Source organism: Neolamprologus multifasciatus, chromosome 10, assembly GCF_963576455.1.
Source record: "Neolamprologus multifasciatus chromosome 10, fNeoMul1.2, whole genome shotgun sequence".
NCBI lineage: Eukaryota > Metazoa > Chordata > Actinopteri > Cichliformes > Cichlidae > Neolamprologus > Neolamprologus multifasciatus.
The window spans coordinates 3,949,461-3,962,709 of record NC_140448.1 but is presented as its reverse complement, the minus strand read 5'-3'; the positions used below and the strand labels follow the sequence as shown (position 1 = coordinate 3,962,709).

At 40.9% G+C, this 13,249-nt stretch overlaps 1 long non-coding RNA gene across 1 annotated transcript; it reads left to right on the top strand.

The window, feature by feature from the left end:
* Positions 1 to 9,444: 9,444 nt before the first annotated feature.
* On the top strand, positions 9,445 to 12,186 carry LOC146509385 (uncharacterized). The gene is made up of 3 exons (XR_014876469.1): positions 9,445 to 10,340; positions 10,744 to 10,773; positions 10,869 to 12,186. It is a non-coding gene; the product is annotated as an uncharacterized LOC146509385 (long non-coding RNA).
* Positions 12,187 to 13,249: the final 1,063 nt, after the last annotated feature.

The window sequence follows — 13,249 nt, the reverse complement described above, 5'->3', positions numbered from 1 at the left end:
GGTCCAGCCTCCGCCTCAGCCTCTGCCTCGCCTGGTCCAGCCTCCGCCTCAGCCTCTGCCTCGCCTGGTCCAGCCTCCGCCTCAGCTTATGCCTCGCCTGGTCCAGCCTCCACCTCGCCTGGTGCTGCGGGGGCCACGCAGCCTTTGGGTCCACAACTGCGGCCTCAACATTGTCGGTCATCTGCCAGGCCGCTTGTTGGGCATCTTCACCACTGTGGACGACCTCCAGAATGCCGCCACTGCCTTCCGCGTGGCCGGCCTCCGGACTTGCATTCCCGCCGCCATCGCCGTCCTCATGGTCGGCCCCCAGAACTGCTTTCTCGTTGCCGTCCGCACGGTCGGCCCCCAGAACTGCTTCCTCGCCGCCGCCGTTGCCTTCCTCATGGCCGGCCCCCTGAAATGTCTCGCCCGGGCCTTCGGTGCTATCGGCCCCTAGGCCGACCACCTGAACTCTGTTTCGGACTCTGCTCCTCTGTGCGGGTTTTGGACATTTGGTTTGCCTTCCTGGGGGGCTCCTCCTCCTAGCCCCCCCCCCCCCCCCGCTCCAGCAGGCCTCAGAGAACGAGGGTGTGAGAAGACTCCAAACGTCCCTCCGCCCGCTCATATGTAGTGTTGATGCATGTGTGTTCTAAGGTGCATTTAAAACCCAGGAGGACATGGAGCTACCTGCCAGAGAGCAGCAGGTAAGCGCATAGCCCCTCCTGCTAGCACTCAATGTCTATGTGTATTTAAAATTGAGAGGTGGGCAACGACGCCAGGGGTGAGGTGTACACCCTGATGGTAATTTGGAGTCCGTGTAGTGTGCCCACCCCCAAGATCCTATATGTATGTGTAATGAGAGTGTGAGTAATGTGAATATCTAAGTTGTGAGATAAAATTGAGGCACAGGCAGCCAGAAGGGGACGGGGTGGCCTCCCCTGCACTCTGGTGACACACCTTTACCCCAAGGCCCTGCATGTGTGGGTGATTGTGGTAGAGCGGGAAGAGGGAGGCAGCTGGAGATGGGGAGTGAAGGAAGGGAGGGACAAGTGACCCCTCCCTGGGGCCAGCTCCCCCGCTGACCCCAGTAGGCACCCCCATACTCTGCAACCCGCCAGGGAAAGGGGGCCCAGGCCCAGTACAGCAGCGCCACCCGGCCCCACAGAGCCCGACCCCACCACAGAGAAAACTGCACCCACCCCGTCATCCACTCATCTTCCAGACTACACGAGACAATAGACGCCCAGGCTGAGATCTTCCTCCACCTCTCCTGTATCTCCCCCTCCTGCAGAGTGAGTTCCTGAAGAGAGGAGAGCTCCTGCAAGATGTAACAACCTCCCCCACCAGTCGAAGAGCCCCCAGGTAGCTCGATGCCCACAACCCCGGCAACACACCAACCAGGACCCAAGCCCCGAGGCCCAGCCAGGGCCCCAGCCCGGAGATGGAGCACCCCCACAACCCCACGCCCGTCCCGGACAAGGTCAGTAACCCACGTCCGTCAGCACAGACCCTCCCCTTGCCCCGCTGCACGCAGCCACGAGGAAACTGTCACCTAAGAGCCAACAGAGCCCAACCCCGGGTTGAGACCTCCAAGGAAGATGCTCCTGGGGAACCCCCCGACACCCTAAGCCTGTCCCTACCCCCACACCAATCACAACAGCGAAGGTGGGACCAAACTATGACCCCCCCACCCCCACCCCCACTAGGTGATGGAGCTGATCAAAGGAGCCCAGAGTAATTGATCTGATGTGGTGGCAGAGGCTGTATCAAGACTAATGTAATCTAATAGATAATTTCTATATTGGTTAGAATTAAGATTATTTTTATTTTTCCAGTTCATGAGGACTGTTTTCTTGGCTATGCATAGGGCAGTGAAAACCATATGGGCTATATTATTTTCTGTAGTGACATTATCTAAACTGCCCAACAAACACACTAAAGGGGAAGTTGGAATGTTACATTTCAGACACTTTGATAAGTCCTCACAAAACTTCAGAATTGGTGGACAGAACCAAAGGGCGTGGATATAATTGTCCGGTGAGTTGGTTTGGCAGTGTGAGCAGTTGTTGGTAGACGTAAAGCCCATCTTGAACATCCGATGACCTGTATAGTGTACTTTATGTAGAATTTTGTATTGAATTAATTGAAGACTGGGATTTCTAGTTAGATGAAAGGTTTTTAAGCAAATCTGAGACCAGAAGTTTTGGTCTAAGTTAACTGATAAATCTGCTTCCCATTTTGCAATAGGAAGTGATATTGATTCATCTGTTTTAGAAAGCATTCTGTAAATTTTGGAAAGTAATTTGGGGGTTTTAAGAGTAAGAAATTAAACCAGCTTTTCTTGTTGATCCCATATTGTTTAACTAGTCTGTCAAATGGAATAAATTCTTTTCCTTCTAAGTATTTGATTCCTTTGCCACTCCAATCTGAAAAGTGTATCATATTATTGTTTTGTAATATGTCAGGGTTGTTCCAGATAGGTGTACGTTTGCATGGGATTAATGAAGACTCTGTCAATTTTAGAAACTCCCACCATGCTGTCAGAGAAGAGCTGATGTTGACGCTTTTGAAGCATTCATGTCGTTGGATGTTTGAGCTGATAAATGGTAGATCTGAAATCTCTAGATTATTGCAAAGTGCTTTTTCTACATCTAGCCAAGGTTCATCTAAGAGGGTATGTTTTAGCCATCCTGAGATAAACTGAAGCCTGTTGGCTAAGAAGTAGTGCTGAAAGTTAGATAGTTCCAATCCTCCTTTATCCTTGGTCTTTTGTAGTGTTTTTAAGCTTATACGTGGAGATTTACTTTTCAAAGGAACTTGGACATGTATGAATCTAGAGATCTGAACCAATCTTGTGGCGGTTTAGTTGGGATCATTGAGAATAAATAATTTATTTTTGGTAAGACCATAATTTTTATAGCAGCAACCCTTCCCATGAGTGATATGGGTAGACATTTCCACCTAGCCAGATCACCTTCTACTTTCTTTAAAAGTGGGATATGGTTTAATTTAGTTAGATCTGCAAGCTTGGGAGAAACATTAATACCTAAATATTTTATATTTCCCGATTGCAGTGGTGTAGAAGAAGAATTATGGAAGGAGCAATTAATCAGAAGGACTGTAGATTTTGACCAGTTAATTGAGTAGTCTGATGTTCTTCCAAAAGAGTTTATCAATTCAATCACCCCAGAGATATTGGTTTGTGAGTTTTGGAGAAAAAGTAACACATCATCCGCATAAAGGCTGATTTTATGTTCTACGTTCTTGCATTTTATGCCCTTAATTACTGAATTCTGTCTAATTGCTGCTGCTAGTGGTACAATAAAAATTGCAAACAGTGAAGGGGAGAGTGGGCATCCCTGCCTGGTGCCCCTCAGGAGACAGAAGCTGGAGGATGTTTGGTCATTTGTTTTGACACAAGCTGTTGGGGAGTTATATAATATTTTTAACCAGTTAATGAAAGAGGATCCAAAACCAAATTTGTGTAAAGTTGCAAATAGAAATTTCCAGTTAACTCTGTCAAATGCTTTTTCTGAATCTAAAGAAAATATTGTAGTTTCTAGGTTTTTACTGTATGAGTAGTCTATCAAATTAAGTAATCTGCGTGTATTTGTTGATGAGTGCCTACCTTTTATGAAACCGGTTTGGTCAGGATGAATTAAGAGGGGGGTTATTTTCTCTAGTCTCTTTGAGAGAGCTTTGCAGAATATTTTAAGGTCTACATTTATAAGGGATAATGGACGATAGCTTGTGGGATATACAGGGTCTTTGCCTGGTTTTAGCAGGAGATTAATGTTTGCAGAAATCATATTTGATGGAAGTCTGCCCTTTTCTTTGATTTCCAACAACGTTCTGTAAAAAACTGGTGCTAGAATCGTCCAGAATTCTTTGTAGAATTCTGCAGGAAAGCCGTCTGGACCTGGAGCCTTATTATTGGGCATACTTATCAGGGCTTCCTGGAGTTCACCTGATGTCAGTGGCGAATCCAGTGCCATTGCTTGGGTGTCTAATAATTTTGGAAGAGTTATGTTGTCTAAAAACTGATCAATTTCCTTTTTAGACAGGTTTATTTGTGGTGAATACAATCTTTTATAGGAATCCCTGAAAATGTTGTTTTGTTTCGGGTCATATATTGTATTCCCAGATGAATCTAAAACGGTATTTGGTGACACACAAACAGGGCTTTTCAAAGTTCAGTTCTGTTAGTTTCCACATGCCAATTGTTGTGTGCTAAAAACAATGGCCACCAGGCCAAAGCAATGGTTTTGACTCGATCAGCGTTAACCCCGCCCACTTAGTTTGATGGGTGAGGCTGACAGATAAAATTATTTCATGGTGAGACCTGAAGGAGTCAACTGTGCCAAAATGAATTAATTAAATACACCATTAAATAATTATTTAAATGTGGCAATAATTAATTAAAATGTGAAATAAAGAAATAATTAATTAAATGTGTCAATAATTAATTAAAATGTGAAATAAAGAAATAATTAATTAAATGTGTCAATAATTAATTAAATTTGTCAATAATTAATTAATTACATGTGTCGTAGATATTTATGTAATTAATTATTTTAAATTTTAATTAATTGTTGCCACATTGAATTAATTATTTAATGGTGTATTTAATTAATTCATTATGGCAGTCCTGGCGTTCTATAGAATAGCTCTATATCACATGTTGATGTTTGTATAGAGAGATTTAAAATTAAAGTTAGCAGCAAAATAAGATTAAAACACACATTTCAAACCACGAAAACTGTACAAATTCCAATATTACATCACTGTATTACACACTGAGGTAAGACTAACCACACACTAACCACTTCTCTATTTTATACATTGTGGTCATTACTGGACGTAAAACTTTGTGTATGCATGCACAGCACCGTCAAGCTCCAGGGAAAGCATTCCTTCACTTATCTCCTCTCTGTCACTGTTTCATTGTCTTCCTTCACTTCACATTCCAGCAGCTCATTAACACGACTGATGGAGTGGACACGTTTGAAGTTGGAGTCGTATTTGTAGTCCAAGTTTCCCTTGAAGAAGTGCACAGATCCTGTGGGGAAATCAATATTCATTTAGAATTTGAAACTTAAAATGTATTGTGGCAAACTGTGTTTGCTGTATGGGGCAAGGACTGTCTGTGTACAGTGCATTCAAAAGTATTCATAATTAAAAGGTTTAAGTACCTTGGATAGTACTGCCTTGGTTATAAACCTTTATACCTTACATCTTTTTTTTTTACTCTATGTCTATATGCAAGTATTTTCCAATCACAGTTAGTGAAGATATTCTAATATCACATATAATAATAAAATATAATAGTGATTTTAGAAAAGCAGAGATTTCCATGGGAAGTGTGATAAACTACATGACTAATTTACTTAAAGCACCGTTTTGATGACAAATAGTCAAGTTGGTGACAACAATTGATTCTGCAACCACTTGTACTAGAGATGTGTAATTTTGTATTACATCAAAGCGTAAGAAGGAAGCCTGTCTGGTCTAGACTGGTTCTCACGCAAAGATGTTCTGTTATGCAACTTTTCAGCAGCTCAACAAACATGAGCAAATACAAACCTCACCTGCCAAACCCACTGTGAACAGCATCATAATATATATATATATATATATATATATATATATATATATATATATATATATATATATATATATATATATATGTACGTAAATAAGGACAGAAGTAATTTATAGACAAATAATCATCTAAAACTCTATAAAGAGTATTAGCATCTTTCACCTCCTCTTTTGCTTTAGAGCTGCTTACTTCATGTTTTTTATCCTCATTATCAGCTACAGCAGGAAGCTGTTTTTAGACAACAACAAAATACTTCAATAACTGACTGACGGCGCAGGACCAGAAGAGGCATTGACCTCTTGTGGGGACGGCGCCGAAGGTGGCGCTGGATGGACTCGCCAAAGCCTCCAGCAGGAACAGATGGCAGTGTATAAGCTGCATGTGGATGGACAGACTCCTCAGAGACCCCATTGGAGACAGCTGGCTGGAAGGACTCTTCTGAGCTCCCAGTGGAGACGAGGAACAGCTGGATGGACTCTCCAGGGTTCTGGATGCTTTTAACCAGGGAACCGGCTTAGGTGCAGGAGCTAGCTGGCCCGCTGCTGCACCCACCCGAGGAAGTGGAATCATGGAATACATGTACCAGTGCTACATATTTAAAATACAAAATATGAGTAACTTTATTCAGTTACAGCTACTGCTTAAATGGGTGGTAATCAGAATACAGTTACTTTGTTGAAATAAATAGAATACACGGCGGTCATTTCCAGTTTCTCCAATTTTGGTGATTAAATGCAGTCAGGCGCAGGTTTAGCTCAGTTGGATAAGCATGTAGTCATATATTGAATGGCTGTGAACGCATGGCCCAGGTTCGAGTGCAACTCGATTGTTTGTTTGTTTTTTAACTCAATTTCCATCTGGGAATAATACAGTTTCTCTGTATTACAAAACACACAATAGGAGGCTTTAAATTAAGTGTCCTGTTAATGTTGGTGACGTCAGTTACACAATAGACCCAGAGCAAGCAGTGCATGGGCAGGAATGCAGCTAACATTGTTAGCTGGCGTTACCTGAGGTTAGTTCACAGACTGCAGACTGTTAGGCCGTTTCTAAATACTCAAGTACGCAAGTCTGTACTCGTGTTCTCACGAGTCTGGACTTCGTAAGTTCACACAGGAGTCCAGACTTCCTGAGAACTCGAGAAGTGTACTCGATGACATCACAGTTCTGGAGTTTTTACTGCCATTCCCTCTTAATTTAAGCACTTTGGCAAAATTCCCTTTTACATATCATCTGTTGCATAATAAGCTTCATACAGTTAAGCACAATCACTACATGACAGAAACACAAGCTTAATCTCTCTTAATAAAAATAGTATACATATATGACTGAATAAAAACAAACAACTGAGATGTTAGAATGCTTTTATTTTTATATTAGTAAGCACTCAAAACTTACAATAGACAGCTGGGGTTTGGAAGAGAATTGAACAAATATTTTAAATATAATCTGATCATTTTTGGAGTAGCTTTCAGGATCTCCACTTATTAATATGCTGTTTTTAGACTTGATGGACGGCATTAACAACCTGCTAGCTGCAAATAATCATGTGCTGTTCCACGTGATTATTAACAGACAAAAAGAAAACATCTTACTGATACAGAAATAGTTTTCTATACAAGATCACTGCAAAAAGTGCAGCCTTACCTAATGTCCACCCCACTGTTACTCAATTTATGTTAAGATTGAAAAATCTAATTGGTATAGGTATGGCGAGTAGCCTTCAGTAATAATAGAAAATCACACAGCAATAGTACATTCATGTAGTTGTAAAAAGCATGACAATATATTGTGGCATGTGGGGAGCGGCTAGTTATCTCCCATCATGCCTTGGGAATATGTGTTGCTCTTTAAGATGTTTGTTGTTTATTGTTTATGGTTACGTGACTCTTAACTGTTCTTGCTGATGCTGCAGTATAAATTTAATCACAGTTATTGTTGATGGAAAGAATGTAACACCATGAGTGAGTTCAGGCTTGAAGTTATTGAGCCTCTGAAGCACAGTGTTGTACAGGGAAGGGTTCAATAAAGAGCTCTCCTCTCTGTTTGGGATAGAACACCAAGATTGATGTCTGTGTGGATGCTTTGTTGTTAAGATTCCTCAGCTCGCCACAATATTAAGTAATCCAAGGTATTCAGAATACATTACTCTCACTGAGTAACTTAATGGAATATGTAACAAAATACTTTTTGGCTCATGTAATATGTAGTGGATTACAATTTAAAAGTAACCTTCCCAACACTGTACAGGAGTCAGCAGAGTCACAGTTGGGTCACCTGGGGAACCGGGATTGGCACAGGTAATGGCTTGGTGTCCGCCATCCCCACCCGAGTAGGTACAGATGCAGGGACAAACAGAGCCTCAGCCTGCCTGGGAACTGAAGCAGGGCCTCAGGCTCCCTCACCTGTCACAGGAGCAGTAGATTTAACAGTCTCAAAAGCAAAGATTTCTTACTTTTTTTGACAATATTTGCTGCTTGTGTAACACACTACTAAAAATATAAAAAGCATACAGTACTTAATTGAGATGGAACATTTTCACAACAAAAGATACAGATACAGGCTGGTGCCATTCCAGATATGTTAACATTGTACAATCTTCTGGATAATCAGATCTTCCCCACACTGAAAACTGTTATTCAGGTTGCCCTAACAAACCCAGTTAGCAGCTGTAGCTGTGAGAGGTCTTTTAGTGTCTTGAGTCAGCTCCATACCTGGCTGAGAAGGACCATGGGTCAAAGCAGACTCCAGCACCTGGCTGTGATGTCAGTTGAGAAAGATGCTTGAGAGACTTGAAGACCAAAATGTGACAGACAGATTTACCAACCTCAAGCTGAGGCGACATAGGTTAAAATAAAATAAAAGATCTGCAGAGCCATAGTAGTATCTGCAGTAAAGATCTTTTCATACATTGTATACATTGTACCGTAGGCCAAGGTGTCTCAATTTTTCTAATTTTTTAATAATATTTTGTACATTTCAAGGACTCTATTTTTGGAGTGTATTTTTATATATCTGTGTTATATTATACATACACAAAAAAGTGAATCTCTGTCCAAAATATGCACTCAGTTTACTTCTTACTCACTGTGAGCATCATTCATTATTCTCCCGCAGTAATTAAGGTTAGGATATGGGGTTTTTTTTTAATTCCAATCCATTCTTCTTTAGCAGCATTTAAATAACCTTTATCAGATTTGATGGTTTTGTTACAGACTTTAAAAAAGTGTTTTGCTTTTCTTTCACAAATGTGGGATTAAATTGTGTTAAAATGTACAAAACAGTGATGTCATGTTTTGTGACGAGGACCCAGGCACAGAGAGACTTGGTGAATTTAAGAATCTTATGATTTAATAAAGAAATTTGCAGACTTGCACAGAGATGGTAAAATTATGATGACTGATAACAGAGACGAAGAGGGAGGAACAGGGGTTTAAATGCACCAAGGAGACAGTCAGAGGACTCAGGACAACTGGAGACATTTAAGGATGCAGGGAATGACAGAGACGGGGAAGAAGTCTCATTGTGACGACTAAAGTTTATCTTGCCTGGCTGGGCAGCTCTTGGTGCTCAGCACCCCCAAAGCTCTGATCCTAGAATCGCCCCTGCTCAAAAGCATGACAGACCTTGGAGTAAGCCCTTCAGAGAGTCTCTATACAAAGTGGTGGGGAAACAAAACACTCATTAGGAGGAGCATCATGCTTAACAGTCTCTGAACTAGGAGCTATAGTAGGTGTGTTGCAGAGTATAGCATGGTGGAAAAGAAGGGAGAGAATCCCCCACTAAACCTTTTGGTTGGCATTACTTTAGTTTTTTTGTTTTTTAATAATTGCATGCTTTGGTGTTTTTTGGTGTGCCTTGTGTGAGGTGTGGGCCACACCCATGTGGGAGTGGAGATTCTACTCTAGTCCAGCTGCCAGCTATTTGGAGTTGAGTACAGGGAGTAGCTGATTGGGAAGGATTGGAGCCCTTCTCTATAAAAGGGAGAGGAAACGGGAAGGGGAGGTTGTTGTTGTTTTGGTTTTTTTTTTTAAAAAAAAAAAGAAGGACACTGTTGCAGCAGGGAAGCCTCGGAGACTCCAGGATGAAGTGTGCATATTTTAAAGGAAAGGATTTTTTTACCTGGCCTGGTTTTGCTTTTAAAATAATCTGATGATGTTGGAGGGAGGACTCATTCTCATTAGGAATTGTGTGGATCTGCTGGGAGAAAAACACTGTATTGGAGACTCTCTGTGCCCATGGAAAGGAAACTGGCCAAGTTTTAGGGAAGTTTCAGCTCGAGAGTGGAAGCCCCAGCATCTGGTGTGGAGACCCACCCTCAAACGACGCCAGGCCTGAAAAGATGGGTGGCAACCCAGATAGCAAGGAGACATTGAGCAGATGTTGATTTTCCATCTGAACCATCAGAATCGTCAGGATTGAAATGTCAACACAGAACCAATGTTGAAACAACATTGAAATACTGATGAAACCTGACACTGACATTGAAATAACATTGATTCATTGTTGTTCTGTCATCGTTGATTGTTGATCTATTTATAGTTGACAAGGTAACAACAATCACGTTGAAAAACCATCGATTTATGGTTGAGCGGGAAATTAAAGCTGCTACCACTTGGACTATTCCATAGCACCCCACTCACAGTGGTACATCCCATCAGGCAGCGGGAAATTCCATTTAAGCTCAGCAGAGTTGACCGGACATTTTGTCAGAACACCGGAGACAACAGTTTCTGCACAGCACTCTCGGCTGTATCAGGTAAGAATGTAAGAATTTAGCTATTCGTTATTTGAAGGTCGACGTATGTATGATATCAATAAAGCTAACTTAAACAGAAGGAGAAAAGTATAAATTTCACAGACAACACCAGACATTTTCATGACATACATTCATGTCTTTCCGTTATAAAGCTACAAAGGTGCTTTTGTTAGCCCTGCGGTCGGCTTGCCCACAGTGTATCCCCGACTCTCGCTCTATGGCTGCTGTATGCAGAGTTAAGTCCCTCAAACGATTTACAAATGTATGCAATATGATCCAGACCGAATGATCACGTGACATGCCCACGTGACTTTAATGTTCCCTACCTGGAACTTATCTTGAATAACATATTTTTCCTCTTTTTATTGACATTGTGTTTTGTTTTTTCATTTTCTCATTTCAGATCAGTAAAGTACCTTCCACCCATAAACAAGTAAGATACTAATGTCTTCAAATTATTGTTAGTTAAGCCTTTCTGAGGAAGATTTTTGGCTGCTGGTTGACCACCTTTGACCTGTTTGTAATCAGGCTAACAACCCTGACCGCAGTGGCTTTGGGCCTTGGATTCCTGGCCAGAGTTGTTTCCAGCCAGTAGTTTGACTCTGAGGGAAAACAATAAATCTTGTGTACCCCATTGCAGTGTGAGTGTGGTGGTTCCTTACTGGTCAATATTAGAGCTTACCACGTTCTGGTACTTAAGCCACTTCAGGCCATACATAACAATAGTTCAGATAAGGGGATGGAAAGAGGAAGTGAGAACAAAGAGTAATTCACAGGCTTATTTCCCACAGTGTTTTTAAATCTGTTGCCTTATGGTTCTAAGCACTGTTACCAGTCTTTGCTTATTATTATCTCATAACACTTGTTTACAGTTTTTCTCGATTGCTTAAACACTAACCAATCTTGTGAACCCAAATTTCAAAACCATAATGCCACTTTCCAAAAAGCACACCCATTTCCCTGAACTATGACCACTATGACCCTGCTTTACCACATGAGTCAGATGTGGTGAACTGTTACTGCAAAATTCTACACACAAACCCCTATAGTTGTCAGTGCTGACACCATGTGGTCAGTTAGAAAGCACTAGCAGTCAATGTTAACTCACATACACAGCACAGCATTAGCTCAATTAGCACCCAATTGCAGTTTTTCACGACTGCTAAGACACATTCCTGGTAAGCTGCTCTCATTTTCCCCAAACTGTGATTGTAGAGCTGGTATCAGAAATAAACCAAGGAGCCCCCCCCCTCAAAAAGAAAAGGGTTTTGTGTGTATTTGTGTACATGTCAGTTTAAAATGCTATCCTACATCCAGCCGCTAGAGGGTGCATTGCGCACAGTGGTATCGAGTAGCGTTTTGGGGCACAGAGGAAGAATAAACCTCGCTGTTGTGAAACTGACATCAGCTCAACGTGTCTCTTTTATAATCTTTATCACAGGTTAGCAGGGGCGGAGAAAGCGTTGAATGTAATTTAAATTTTTTTCTAAAGCTTCAGGCTTGTGTCTGAATGTAAAGAAGTGTGAACTTTTGCCACTTTATGATTGTTTGGAAAATAACATGAGGACAATTCCAGTGAAAAATGAAGTCAAATATCTAGGCATTTATTTAAATAAAGACATCAAAACTAGAGTTAAAAAACCTAAAAGACAAAATTGATGGTATGTCCAAAACACTAAATCATTGGTTAACAAGAGATATTACAATTTTTGGACGCAATCTATTATCCAAATCAGAGGGTGTCTCAAAGATGGTTTATCCAGCTTACTCATTATACATTACCCCGAAAAGTATTAAAAAGATTATCTCCATAATCTATCAATTCATTTGGCGCAATAAAACATTACATTAAAAAAAATCACAACTCGTCAAAGATTACACCAAAGGTGGTATAAAGACAATTGATTTTCAATCAATGGTTGGAGTATTTAAAATTAACTGGATAAAAGCCTTCCTCTTGAAACCTGACTCCATATGGTTCCATATCCCTAAAAATATTTTCAAAAAGGTGGGGGGGTTGGATTTTCTCCTGAAATGTGATTTTTGATATATTGAAGTTCCCTGTGAAACTGTCAGAATATCATAAGCATGTCTTGTCTTATTGGAAGATGGTTTTTGCCCATAACTTCACGCCACATTGCTCCACCTTGTGGAATAACAGGACCATTACAATTAATAGGAAGTCATTGTTCATTAAAGAGTGGTATGAAAAAAACATCATCTTTATAACAGATTTACTTGATGAAAAGGGGCAGTTTCTCCCGGTGGGTGTTTTCAATGCAAAGTTTAACATTCAGTGTTCCCTTAGAGAATATAACACGGTCTGTAAGGCGATCCCCTTACCTCTGTTAAGTTTGAAGGCTAGTTATATCACTCTAAGGGACAAATTAGTTTACCTTCTTTACAGCTAAATCAGATTCCTTTAACTAATAAAAAGTGTAATAATAAAATCATAAACAATATATTCAAAAATGAATTATTTCACAGTAACACAAAATTGAAATGGAGTAACGTTAAAATAACAAACAAATATACACTTTTTAAAATGGCCTATCCCCCCGCCCCAAATCAAAGAAATGCAATTTAAAATCATTAATGGATATTACCCAGCAGCTGAAATGCTTAAAGGTTTGGGTTTGAGGTGGAGCCATGTGGATTTTGTTTGCAAAATGAAGAAAGTATTGATCATTTGTTTTTTTTCCTGCTCAGTAACGACTGACTTCTGGCAGGATTTGGTAGACTGGTTGAATGTAAGAATAGATGGGATGACCCCACTGACTCTAGCACAGGTTTTATACAATAATGTCGATCAGTCTAAGAAACTTGCCATGCTCCACAATATGGTAATAATTATGGGCAAATACCACATTCATAAGTGTAAAGGGCAAAACAAAAGACCTTCCCTAAGT